The sequence below is a fragment of the Apostichopus japonicus genome, chromosome 8 (assembly GCF_037975245.1).
Source record: "Apostichopus japonicus isolate 1M-3 chromosome 8, ASM3797524v1, whole genome shotgun sequence".
Classification (NCBI taxonomy): Eukaryota; Metazoa; Echinodermata; class Holothuroidea; order Aspidochirotida; family Stichopodidae; genus Apostichopus; species Apostichopus japonicus.
In genome coordinates this window covers 13,030,148-13,044,533 of record NC_092568.1, presented here as the reverse complement: position 1 = coordinate 13,044,533, position 14,386 = coordinate 13,030,148, and the positions used below count along the sequence as shown (strand labels likewise).

Here is a 14,386-nt window from a genome sequence, read left to right as displayed (position 1 = left end):
GCATTGTGTTATATGAAGGACTGATTACATTATTAGATTATTGCCATTGTAGGAAGCATGATTGTCACAGTGCATAACATATATCTATTTGAGCTCAAAGACAACACTCGAGATTACAGTGGCCATGTTCAGATTTGAAGAGGCAAGGTCCAGTAACCAGAGACCTTGGGTCACCTGAATCCCCGAGCATCCTCACTGCAATCTTGATCCCCTTTGCAGTGTCAGGAAGCTTCCCGAAAGGAAGATCGCGATTGCGGGGTCTGCCCCTATACGTGAGCGTCCACACTATGATCTTGATCGCCCTTGAAGGGTCACGTCTTGGTATTCTCAAATGTGAGCAAGGCAAGAGGGTATGTGGAAACCACTCCACCTCCCCTGAGGATACACCCCACTGGGTGACAGATCATTGTCACCACACACACACCCCCCCCCCACCCATACATTTAATTTGACTAATTGAGGAGAAAATTAAAGTTTTCCGATAAGATTATGTCAACTTACAGTCCATCTCATATTGGTTCCATTATTGCTAATGCCTAAATTTCTCTCAAGTTTCCAATAGTTCTTTAATCAACAAGGTTCTAGTCTTTCACATATTGATCGGGAGAAAGAAAGGTGAAATAGTCTTACAAAAATTGACTAGTTATAGCGTATCAAATGGTTCCTCACAACCCCTGTTTTATGACACACCCACTGAGAGCTTGGATTGATTGATCATCAAAGTTGCCATGCTAATTATTTTTATTACATGATTGACATTTAATAAATACAGAAATTGATGTCTATCATTTTGGTTCCATTTTAGCATGAAATAAACCTTGCATTAAAATAGCTGTCATATCAGAGTGCCTTTGGTCAAGTTCAGATATGCCGAGCAAACTTTATTTGTCGTATATGGCATTTTCCAGTAGCACCGGCCAAATGAGATTAACTACAATACAGCCAAACACATGAATTAATAAGTGGTAGCCAGTAACAGCAGTAAATGAAAGAAGGGACCTTTTTAAAATATGAATGCAAATCCAATGACTGCTAAACCTAATTCACTTACGGAACCCCTAGGCTAGAAATAAAGTACATTTGCAGAGGAGACGTAAGAGGCTTGCCTTTTGCTGGTATCCCTATATGGCCTAGTATCTTATAGTCCTTGTTCAAATTAAGTAAAGTTTTCTCGCAAAGGGATGGTTCGTGGAATGAAGAGGCGGTTGGCATCAGGAAAGGCAAAGCTGATTGAAACGATATAGGAGGAGATGAAGCAACGGATGTCTTAAGGATGTATTTTGATCATTGATGCAATCAAATTGAAAAGTGGGGCATTTAAAGGTGGCTCAACTGTTTGGGGATATTTTGTAATATTAAAGTAAGTTTGTAACCTAGGGTTCTATTTCCATAAAAGTTTCAGGCACTAAAATAACCTCTGACTATCAAATGAAAAGTTCCATATCAACTTGGACAGCCTATGACTTGTAAGCAATGCACACTGAGATTTATTTAAATCTACATGTACTACAGCAATGATTAGACAGTATTTTCAAGATCTTCATAACACTGTACACACCAAGACAAATATGTGCAATATTTACAATGACTTTAGAAGACTGCGCAGCAACAGATATTTACATCTACAACTTTAACGGATATTAAAAAAGGGAAAAAACATACGCGCTGGCATAAATTGGCTTGCACAGGTAAGTATTATACAAAATCTAAGTTACATTCTGTGAATGTACTCCTGTTGGTATTTCAAGCAATCGGGTTTAATATTCAATGGCTCTCCTCCTGATCTCTATCTATCATCACCCTAACTTCTGGGTATGCACCAATCAAAGATGCTCCCTCTCACAAAACATGGGACAATGTTTCCCAAGCAGGAACATCCCATGTCGTGACACTAATCCAACTTGATCCATCACTTCCATATAAGCATACAAGTTCTGAAACCTCTCTAAGATGTTTAACTCTGACAATTTTGGAATATCTGCAACTTATCAAAGTAAAATGCTAGCTTGCAATCTGAGCAGTTTGGTGTCAAATGGAATGTTTCCAAGGAAAACACAGCTGACATTACTTAAAACATTTGCCCTTCATCAGATTCAAACTTAACCTTCAATCGGATGTTTTTGATAGCATATAAGTGATGCGATTCATCTTTCAATCAGGCCACATAATTTTCAATTTCAGTTAAACAAAATTGGTAGGGATGTTTTTCGACTTGGTAGATATCAGTCCCCGAGGGATTTAGTGGTCTCTTTGAGTCCCTGCTATGTCCTAGTTTCAACAGCTGATTATACAACACAGGTAATACCTGATAAATAAACAATATTAATAGACCACACACTGACTACCCTAAGATGAGTTCAAGTAGCTTAGACTCGCACCCTGTAGACATCAACCTCATCAGCATGAAGCAACCAGTTTTTTAAATATTGTTTCATCTTTAATCAAGTTCATTAGTTCAAGGGTAACATACTCATAGCCTACAGTGTTGATAATATCTTAAAGCACCAAAATCAATGTTTATTTTGTTAAGACTTTGGCCTATATGCTCATGAAATTAGTGATCTAAATACAACAGAAAAGCAAAACAATTTTGCCAAATTTGTTTCAGATTTGGAAAGTTGTACTTGTTTGGAGGAGAAACATTTTCAGAAGTTCTCACATTACTTATTAATTGCCTAAAATATTCAAACACCTAATTTGTTGGTTTCCATATAACATTTTGTAACTTTTTTTACTTTCAAATTACTTCTATGAGTACAATGAAATTAATGACTGACAGTAGGATGACATATTTATGTTATTGGTCCTCGATCCATCCGGTCGTACATTCTGATGTAAAGCTAATCAGCTCTTGTCTCATTTCAAATCTTTGAATACGATGGCAATTAGTTTATTTTAGATCTAGTGTTCTTCAATGACCTAATTAACTTGAACAATCAATAGACGTTTTACCAATGATGATTTTTAATGGCCTGTTTACACTGATGTAGATCAACAAAATAGCATTTGTAACACAAGCAGCATTGTGTAATACACATAACATGCATTGATATTCTATTTGTTAATTAACACTGAGTACACATTTAGTCATTTTGAGGCTACAAGAAAAAGATCTTGATAACTTTTGCTAACAGCCACAAAAAAACACAACTTTTTCCTTCAAAAATCCTCTCAGCACACTTAACATTATCTACTCTAAGAAAAATGAAAGTTTTCTAAGAAACTTTCAATCCCCACACACCATCCAGCTCAAATCCTAAGAACTTCCCTCCGAGATTAACCTTCCTACCATTGATGGCACAAATTTTGGAAATGCAACCCAAAAACTTAACTTCCATGTCTGTTGTGGGAACACCATGCTATTGCCCTACCCCAAGGCAGTCACCAATTACAGTCACAGTCCATTCAAAATTTGTAACAATTTGAAATCTGTTGGCATGTTGGTTGACCACATGTGACAGGACCTTCAGGGTATGGAGACTATGTGGGTTGCCCATGGGGTCATTCAACTACAAGTACCCAACATATCACCTTTATACTGCTGTATTTTAGCCACAATCTGGGTACAGGAAGAAACCGTAGTTTCTGTGAATAATATATGCCGGGACTGGTGGTGTCTAAAAGTTTTATTTTTATTTATTTATTTCCTTTCTTTACATCATTAGGTCTACCTTCTACATAGAAAATTTGAGATGTTTTGTCCTCTGCAATGTCTCCACAAAATTGTTTTAAGTAGTGTTCAACCGATTAACCTAATCGGAATCGGAATCGGTACGAATATTGCATAATCGGAACATAATCGGAATCGGTAAAAATTACGTGGAATACCAGTTATGTGATACCGATTATTCAAAAACATATGGAAGGTGAAAATATCATTATTCAAAAGCATATGGGAGTTGAAAATATCAACTGATGTATTAGGTTTGTTCTTTTACTACGAAATATTAAAATAAGACATCCATACGTCTTTCACAGTCTATACTTTCATCAAATTAGGCTGCCAGGGTCGCCGATTTGCTTCCCTCGTGGTTAGTGACTTCATATTTCTTGGCACAGTAAACATAGCAGCAATACCAATTTCGCAAATTAAAGAATGTGCTGGACAGGGTCGGAAATAAGCCGGGGCGATGGGCGATTCGCCCTCGCAAGTGCTAAAAAGACCTCCTAAAGCACAATTACGAGTGCGAAAAAGAAATATAAGAAAATCGCTCTCGTTATATCAGGTGTCTGTGTAAAATTAATTGTGACATGCGTTTGCTTTAGCTAGGAATTGCAGTTGCAGCGCGAATCGTGCAAACAGTTTTCACATCCCGCATCAAATTCGAAGCAGTGCGAGAGGGTCGCGCACAATCACCGGGAATTTCCCGTGGCAAATTACGGCCTGCACGAAGCAATTTCAGTACCAGCGAAAATAACCTAAAATCCTCACAAATCTCCGACCACATGGTAGCCTTACTTCACACTAAGTCAACTGCATGGAAATCTAACCTTGCCATCTGTTTATTCGCTCCAGTTGTGTCGCAAATAAAAATAAAAATATCCAAGGAAACTGCAATCTTCGACCACATGTTAGCCTAACAACCACACTAAGTCAATGGGAAATGTAGCCTAACCATCGGTTTGCAAAAAAAAAAAAAATGCGTAGCTTAGTTTACAACTTTCAATTTGCTGGAAATCGGCATTTGTTTGGAAGGTACTGTAAGTGATATGTCTTAAAGAGGGAATGTTTTATTTTATATTGGAGTAGTTTCTAGTTGTTATTATTTCTTTACATCAATCTGGTATTACATTTTAAAGTAATTTTAAACGAGATACGATGATAAAATTTGCTTTTCAGTTTGAATGGCCTAAGCTTACATTTCTAATTGAACCTGAATGGAGTTAAATAGGTAACGAATAGGTAAGTTTAACTTCAAATTCGTAACATTTCTATTTGTGCTTAAACGGTATAATACTGAAAATAAGTACAAAATAATGTCGGAATGAAGGCAATATGTAATTAAAATTTACACTTTGGTAAAGATTGAAGATGGATGGTTTGTCTGAGATACTTTTTGAGATGGATATTTTGAGTAACTATTCTTAACCCATGCAGGTGACATTCCCGTCGAGGTGGTTAGGCCATTCCCTTAGCACAGTGCAGACTAGGTAGGATGTCATATTTCCGTATTTTGGAAATTAAAAAAAAATATACTTTTTTTTTTTCTTTCCGAGAACCTCCAGAGGTAATTTGGTTCATACAAAATGATACCTTAGAGCATTGTATAACAACGAAGCAAAAGGAAACAGGGGAAAATCACAACAATAATTGTTTCTGTCAAACTTTATTGCTGATTCGTATAGACGGGATATTTTCTCATTTTCAAATAATCGGAATCGGTACGATTATGAAAAAAATAATCGGTAATCAGTATTTTCTGTTATGCATAATTGGTTGAACACTAGTTTTAAGGCAGATCTGTCAATAAAGCATTATTGGAAACCTACAGTAAGCTATTTTCATTACATAAACTGCCTAATGAATAGGAGCAGAGTTGTTTTACAACATACTCTTTTTATGCAGTCAATGGGGAAATCTCGTTTTCAGTAATGAGCTGCCGCACAATAATACACTAACAGTGTTCACCAGACAACAAATTCATTGCCACTTTGCAGGTGGTATTTATATATTTATTCTTTTCTAAACTATTTAAAGCCACAATGTGAACTTTTCTTATATAGCCTTTATATCATCTTCTACTGCTGTAAAAGTATCTCTGAATATCTTCAACATAATTACAATTTTTTTTTAACTCTATGAGAGTTATCAGAAATGTTGCACAAGTCTTAATAATGCCTCTTTTATTCATTTTCATCCTGAAATCTCTTGAAAAAGTTTCCAAAATAGTCTTGATAATTGTCACCTGTTTCTACTACTTTATTCATTAAAAATAAACACTGTTAAATTAACTCAGCAGTCTGCCTGTCTACTTAAGATGCGCCACTGCCTGAGAAATCTAATAAATTCAACACTTTTAGCATCAATAAAATGGAATCAAATTCAGTTGATTGAGAAACAAGATCAGCAAGTAGCGTTTTTCTTGAGTGCTAATTGATTTCAACACATTTCATAAGTCCGATCCCTAAAGCCCGGCCGATATGTGCAATATCACACTGAACAGAAGAGGAAAAACACATGTTCGTTGGTAAAACCCTCCCTATCCCCATCTCTTCAAAGTGAAGCTAAGTGAATCAATCCAGCTCTTTACAGTTTTACTTCAACCTCCCTCTTAACAAATCTCATTTTCTTGGATATTTTATTAGATTACCAGAGATTCTGTGAACTTCAAATGAAGTCACAAGTTATAGGGATAGTATTATGCACTTCTATTTATATTCTTCTTCTTCTTCCTATTTTTTTTTCTTCTTTTCTTTTTTTGTCGTGACTGCTGTCTAGCTGGGTAACTTGGTCTAACTTGATAGGACACCATCATTCTAAGTAAATCCAATTTGGAAGGAAACCAGAATTATGATGGTAAGCTCTTATTGGCTCTGACATGCATGGGTTGTTTACCGCAGTTATCGTCACAGTTTATCATACCATCTGAAGAGTGAATTTTGGCAAATATTCGTTTCTGGGTTGACCTCCAAAAAGCAGACAAATTTCAGCAAGTAGGATCCATTACTTCCCCCCGTTGGTTATTATAACTTTCTTAAAAATTGTCCTGCAAGAGGAATCGGTTTGAAAATCCCTAAGATGAAGAATTGTCAGGTGTTAGACTAATAGATTCTCAAGAGCATGAAAATGTATATCAAACTCTCCATCAGCCCATGTAGCAAAAGAACTGGTGGCACCAGCACTCAACAGTAATTAATATCCCAGTGTGCCTGTCAGGCATCTGATCATAAAATACACTATGCAAACAAGCAAGGAATTTTGTTATTTTTTGCTATTTATTTATTTACTTTAAACTGATTTGAGCTATTCAGTTTGGTTATTCAGTGTCAAGTTTATTTTAGGGTTGGTTGTTATCAAAACACATGATCTTTTCAATTTTTCAAATGAATTAAGTTCTGGTAAAATTCCAGATATCTTTCAAGCAGATATATTGATAACAATGGCAATAAAACAAGGAATGAAATGTTTTAACTTAGTTTAGGTAATTTGTGGATTTCTGGCACTTCACAATAAATTGTATTGTTTCGGCATATTGGAAATAAAAATTGTTTGATTGCATCCGGCAGAGGAAGTTGTGCAATGTTAAACAGTTATAGATAAATTTATGGTCTTTTCACTACCTTTAATAGTATCTATTGCCCAAACAGAAGGTGATCATCATACCAAATAAAGCTACTTGATATTTGCAATATATGTAGCTCTGGTTTGTTAACACTCAGCTTGTACTTGAGTTATTCTGTAATGGGGCCATTGCAAAAAACAAAATATTAAAATTTAATAAAACATTCTAGTGATAGCATACAGACCACAACACTGATTGCCATAGACAGGACTGGCCTAACGCAATCTAGCCTGTTTTATTCACTCAGCATATTGCCAATAGTGTGCAATGTAATCTTTATACGACACACATAAGTATAATGTCTCATTTTAAGGCATTTGACCAAAAGTCAACAATTTTGAATTTTTAAAGTTACATGTGATGGTAGCAATATGTAAAAGTATCTCTTAGCTTGTCAATCTTACTTTGAATAACAATCTGTCATTGTGGTAAAAAGTGCCAATAAAATTTTTTTTTAAATGTTTCGAACCACATGTGTGTTCATTGTTAGTCCTAATTCTCGGATCTGTAGACTTAACATAGAAGTGGTGCATGTAAAATTGGAAAGTGATGAATGCAAATAGTTGGGTCAGAATCTTAATACGTTCAAACATGACTGATAGAAAAGTTAAGCATTTTCCCTCTTTTTTTTTCTTTTTTTTTTTGTGTGCTGAACTTTCCAGCTTCCCTTGTCTGTTTTCCTAGGTAAATTGTGATAAAAGGAAAGCTTTGTGGTATACTTACTGTATACAGTCTGTCTGCCACAATGACTAGTGGCAAGATTCTGATACCTGCTGTGTGTGGTATGTATGAAATGCATGCATTGGTATAAACCACAGAGAAAGTACCCCACTCAGGACTGCAAATACAATCTCCCATCTTTTACACAAAGGTCACTTGTAGCAGCAACTAACTAGTCTTGTTGTGTGGGGCTGTGGACGATACAGGATCAAGTCTTTTAACTTGGCTTTGAACTTGAGCTGTCACAGGGGAAAACCGTTACTAGTAGTTTTATGGCTAAGTGACAGTAAATCACACGCTATTTATGAATGTTCCTTACCCAGACAATGATTCAGCTCAACATGTAAAGCTTTCATCAAAGTACTCCAAACACAATCTTAAAAGAGAGAGAGAGTGTTTACCCAAGGACAGAAGAATACAACAAATTTCCAATATATGGTGGACATTGTGCATACATTGTAAGGCATCCTAAAGCAAACAACACTGAAAATGTTTCAGGCTACTTTAAAAGTGTCTTTTTTTTAAAATGCAATAAAACGGTATTCTACTCTCTGGATGGCACTATCAAATCAAGTTAAAGCCCCTGTAGGAGAAACTTTTAGCAGCAACATAGGATTTAAATAGCGAATCATGAAATCATTTTTCTATAATACACAGAGAAATCTCATTACAGATGTACTATGTAATGATGCTACTAAATGTCCCAATATGCAATAGATATTAATACCACAGACTGGTCTAACTGCTATGACAGTGTTTATCACAATCATCCAATAATGGCAGACCAACTCTGAACAATCATGGGCTGTAACATTATTGATCACCATCGATTCATAAGTCACCATCAATATACAAGCACTTAAGTACTCTCATTAAGTACACTCATTAAGAACCTCTCATTAGCACCTCCATTAAGACTCTCATTATGTACTTACCTAACATTATCGCACCACCTCAGATTTATTATTTACTACAAATAGACTACATAGACTTGCAGTGGGTCATAATTGTGTGTTCGGTCGATGCATTAAAAGCCAAATACCCTCCTAGAACTGCTGTTGAATTGCAATCCAAATCTCCCGATCGAATGTCATAATCATGTGATTCTGTCCAGCCTGAATCAGCCATGGAAAATGGCAAGGCTAGAAAAGACATGTAGCTTCAGATAAGCTTTAACTAATCATGATACTGTTATAGAGCTAGCTACTCATCAGCAGAAAACAACAGATAATAAGACTAGTTATGTCATTCACTAGAAAAGTTATATGTCATTACTAGTGTGTGCAAAGACCAAGCTTTAATTACAGCAGAGCAACACAACAACTATTTGTCATATGGCTGCAACACCGAAAGATAGCCGCAGTAAAAACTCTCAAATGTTGCCTTGCAAAAGTTCATGTGACTATTCTATTAAATTCAATATTTTTATCCATCGTTTTTAAAGAGAAGTAGATCACGAGACCTGTTTCAACAGTCATTCCCTAAGTTTTTGTCATCTGGGTTAATTGACGATCTTCATAATTACCGCACAGTGATGCAGATCCTTCCTCCCAATATTATTTTCATTTTTGTGGAAGATGAATTATTCTGCATTTCAGAATCTCACATGTTCAACTGTCTTCTGTTGTGAATGTAAACTGATATCAAGTCAGGAGTTAATAACACATAGAACCTCTGACGCCTCAACGCTGTTTACTCCACAAACAGAGAAATGTTACAGAAATTACTTGCAGTTGCTGGTCTACGCAGCAGCTCTGTTAAAATTAGCAAAATAAGGCACTCTTGTGTTGTCTCTATTTGGCTCAGGTATAATGGAATGGAATGTAAAGCTCACTCTTCAAATGAACCAGAATGAAAACATTTCATGGTTCCTTGCTGCTGTTCATTAGTTCCATTCATAGGGAAATTTCTAACAAAGCCCTAATACAACAACAGTAATTTATGCTCACAAACTTTTGTTGCCAAAGTAATGCTAAGCCCTGATATCAATTGCAACACACATCAGTGTGTGAAGACTATCTACCATTATCATCATACCAAGTTTGACGAAATTCCCATTAGTAATAGTAGCCAAGTAATTGCAATTTGGAGTATTTCACGTTTGACCCCATGACCTCATTAATATTCATGATATGAGCACCAAAATCAACAGGGTTAATCTACTTACTATTGGCCACCCACTCACCAAGTATGGTAATGATTGGTCATTCCCTTGTTGAGTTATTGTGCATACAAACTTTTCATAACGAAATAATGCTAGGCCCCCCCCCCCTTATAAACATGCATGATATCAATTGCAACACACATCAGTGTGTGGAGACTATCTACCAATATCATCATACCAAGTTTGACGAAACTCCAATAAATAGTAGCCAAGTTATTGCAACTTGGGAGTTTTTCACGTTTGACCCGTGACCTCATTAATATTTTTTAACTTTGACCTCGTATAACTTCGCACACGAAGGTCACACGGGGGTCAACCTATTGACATTTATGATCAGAAGGTACCTTTGACATTTTTGGTGACCTCGGATCACATGACCGTTAAGTTTGAAAATATTCCCCTATACCATTTGCAACTTGTCCCAAAATATCAACCGTGTCACACCTTGGAACTGAGAGTTATTGCATTAAATGTCTGAAAATTAACTTTGACCTCGTATAACTCCGCACACGAAGGTCACACGGGGTCAACCCATTGACATTTATGATCAGAAGGTACCTTTGACATCTGAAAATAGCATCGAAACTGTAAAAATCCCCAAAACATGAAAAGGTCACCAGAGGTCAAATTGAGGTCAAGGGTCACCCAGATGCGGGTCGACAATTGGATTGAATTGAAGCAACTCCCAACCCTAACGGACAATTCGTTCTCAAGTTATCGCAAAAATACTAGTTTTTTATCATTAATTGACCTTTGGTGACCTCGGATCACATGACCGTTAAGTTTGAGAATATTCCCCTATACCATTTGCAACTTGTCCCAAAATATCAACCGTGTCACACCTTGGAACTGAGAGTTATTGCATTAAATGTCTGAAAATTAACTTTGACCTCGTATAACTCCGCACACGAAGGTCACACGGGGGTCAACCCATTGGCATTTTTGATCAGAAGGTACCTTTGACATCTGAAAATAGCATCGAAACTGTAAAAATCCCCAAAACATGAAAAGGTCACCAGAGGTCAAATTGAGGTCAAGGGTCACCCAGATGCGGGTCGACAATTGGATTACATTGAAGCAACTCCCAACCCTAACGGACAATTCATTCTCAAGTTATCGCAAAAATACTAGTTTTTTATCATTAATTGACCTTTGGTGACCTCGGATCACATGACCGTTAAATTTGAAAATATTCCCCTATACCATTTGCAACTTGTCCCTAAATATCAACCGTGTCACACCTTGGAACTGGGAATTATTGCACTAAATGTCTGAAAATTTACTTTGACCTCATATAACTTCACACACAAAGGTCACCTGGGGTAAACCTATTGACATTTTTGATTGTTGAGACGTGAATATAGCATCAAAACTGTAAGAATTCAAACATTTTTTTCTTTGCCCATTTTCTCACCGAAAATACTAGTTTTTTAACATTAATTGACCTTTGATGACCTCGGATCACATGACCGTTAAGTTTGAAAATATTCCTCTATACCATTTGCAACTTGTCCCAAAATATCAACCTTGTTACACCTTGGCCCTGGGAGTTATTGCATTAAATGTCTGAAAATTAACTTTGACCTTGTATAACTTTACACACAAAGGTCACCCGGGTGTCAACCCATTGACATTTTTGATCGGAAGGTACCTTTGATATCCAAATCTAGCATCAAAACCAAACATTTTCTTTTTCGCCCGTTTTCTCCCAAACTAAGCACATTTTTTCTAATGTGACCTTTGACCTTTTGACCTTGGTTTCAAATGTAGTTTGATCTGCTGATTCCAAAAATCAACACGATAAGTCTGTACAGCCATCCTAACTCTGACCGAAAACTTTGACCCCATATAAGTTCGCACACAAAGGTCACACGGGGGTCAACCTATCGATATCTATGATCGGAAGGTACCTTTGACATCTGAAAATAGCATCGAAACTGTAAAAATCCCCAAAACATGAAAAGGTCACCAGAGGTCAAATTGAGGTCAAGGGTCACCCAGATGTGGGTCGACAATTGGATTACACTGAAGCAACTCCCAACCCTAACGGACAATTCGTTCTCAAGTTATCGCAAAAATACTAGTTTTTTAACATTAATTGACCTTTGGTGACCTCAGATCACATGACCGTTAAGTTTCAAAATATTGCCCTAACCAGTTCACAAGTTGTCCCAAAATATCAACCTTGTCGCACATTGGCACTGGGAGTTATTGCAGTTTTAGTATTTTGGGTTTTTGGACCATAACTGACCTTTGGTGACCTTTGTGGGCACCAAAAACAATAGGGTTCATCTACTCACTATGGGCCACCCACCCACCAAGTTTGATCATGATCAGTCCATCCCTTGTTGAGTTATCGTGCATACAAGCTTAAGCGTCACACACACACACACACACACACACACACACACACACACACGCCAACCTGAATACATAGGTTCCTTTGCTTTCAGCAAGGAACCAAAAATTGGCATCATAAATTACAAGCACTGTGCACATAGGCAATATAGTAAGTGTTACACATGTTGGTCATCTCTTTTCCCTCCTCCCACCATGACCTAAACACGTCCTGGAGACATCATCAAAGGATGTGAGGTTCATGAATTAAATCAAATTAGCAATTCATTCAAAGTATTAATGGGTACAAATAAGGTTACTTTCAGCTATATTAGGCATCTTGCACTGTCTTGTGAAAGAAATTAACTCTTTGTTACAAAGCTGGGGGGATAATGTTGGCACTACCAAATTGTGATCATTCTTTCCTTACCTCTTACTGTAACTCAAATATGATATTAAATATATTTGCATTTTTTTCTGAAACTAAGCTAGGGAAATTAAAAAATTACAATGGGAACAACATTCACTGCATTTCTTTTATCACCATATAAAACATAAACTGCTTTAAGACAAATATAAGAAAAGAAACAAGAGGGCAATCCATGGAGTTGCATACCTATATCTCATCTCCAGCAAACACTGATTTCATATGAACAAATTTATTACAGTATTAGCTACGCACTCTGGCAATCGAAGAAAAGTACTACCTTATACCTTATACCTCTGAGGATTATATTCAATGTTCCCCTTGGATTAAGAGCTATAAAGTGCTATTTTAACTAAATCTGACCTTTGACTCCTGACTTTTGGGTCTGTGAGACAAAAGGGTTCACCCTGGGGTACCTTCCCACCAAGTTTGAAGAAAATCGGCAAAGTCTAGGAGTTCTTGACACAAAATTTAAAAAATATATACATCTGACCTTAAACCATGTGACCTTTGACCACAATTCCCATGGCAACCGCATATTTTGACATTTCCATTATATCTGTGAAGGGTCCATTTCGATTCAATGTTTCCCCTCGAATTATAGCAACAAAATACAATAAATCTGACCTTTGACCTGTTTCCAGGGTGGGGTTGGGGATTGCAAGACACAAGGTTTCACCCTGGGGGTACCTTCCCACCAAGTTTGAAAAGTAGGAGTTTTGACACAAACTTGGACACACACAGACATGCACAATGACACACACACACAGACACGTTTCAACTTCTAGTCACCCTGGGGTACCCCACCATGGCAAAGGAACTACAATATCTCATCCTCCCTATGGGAATGATGAAATAACAACGAAGAAGAGCAAAGACAGGGATTGTTACTCCGGGACAGGTAAGTAACGATGGAAGCATATTTCACCTCCAGCAGCAAGTCACTGTGCCAGTATTATAAGTACAATGCAGATCGTCACTTGACTTGCAATTAATATTATTGGTTGGATTTTATGGATGGGTCATTACCCTCTTGGAAATATAAAATAAAGAAGGAATTAGTGCAGAGCAAGATTTCCAAGCTCTCTAAATACGCCTACCTTGGAATGTGGCAAACCACAGGGGTTGAATGTGTAATTAAATCAGGAGATGAAATGATTGGTAGACAGTGTTCAAACTAATCAAAATTTCTAAATATCCTGACAAGATCTGATCTCATTTTCCACAGAAAACAAAAGAAATTCAAGAAGTACTGAAAACAAATTCAATGACACATCTGCAGAATTGAATTGAGGAATCTTGGTAAACAAAAGGAAAGAGAATCTTTGTAGGCTCTGAAATGTGAGACAGCTATTATCTGATTTCTTTTGGGTAACAAGCTAACAGTCAATACCCAAAGATTACATTAAGTAATAAGAAATTGTACTTCCCCACGGAATTCACCCTTACAACTTC

At 36.8% G+C, this 14,386-nt stretch overlaps 1 protein-coding gene and 1 long non-coding RNA gene across 8 annotated transcripts in view; one reads left to right on the top strand and one right to left on the bottom strand.

Annotated features, from left to right (window-relative positions):
* Positions 1-14,386, bottom strand: part of LOC139970463 (uncharacterized) — a 168,319-nt gene that overhangs the window by 47,341 nt on the left and 106,592 nt on the right. The gene's annotated exons all lie outside the window — the stretch shown is intronic.
* Positions 1,599-7,735, top strand: LOC139970467 (uncharacterized). The gene is made up of 2 exons (XR_011794154.1): positions 1,599-3,866; positions 3,900-7,735. It is a non-coding gene; the product is annotated as an uncharacterized lncRNA (long non-coding RNA).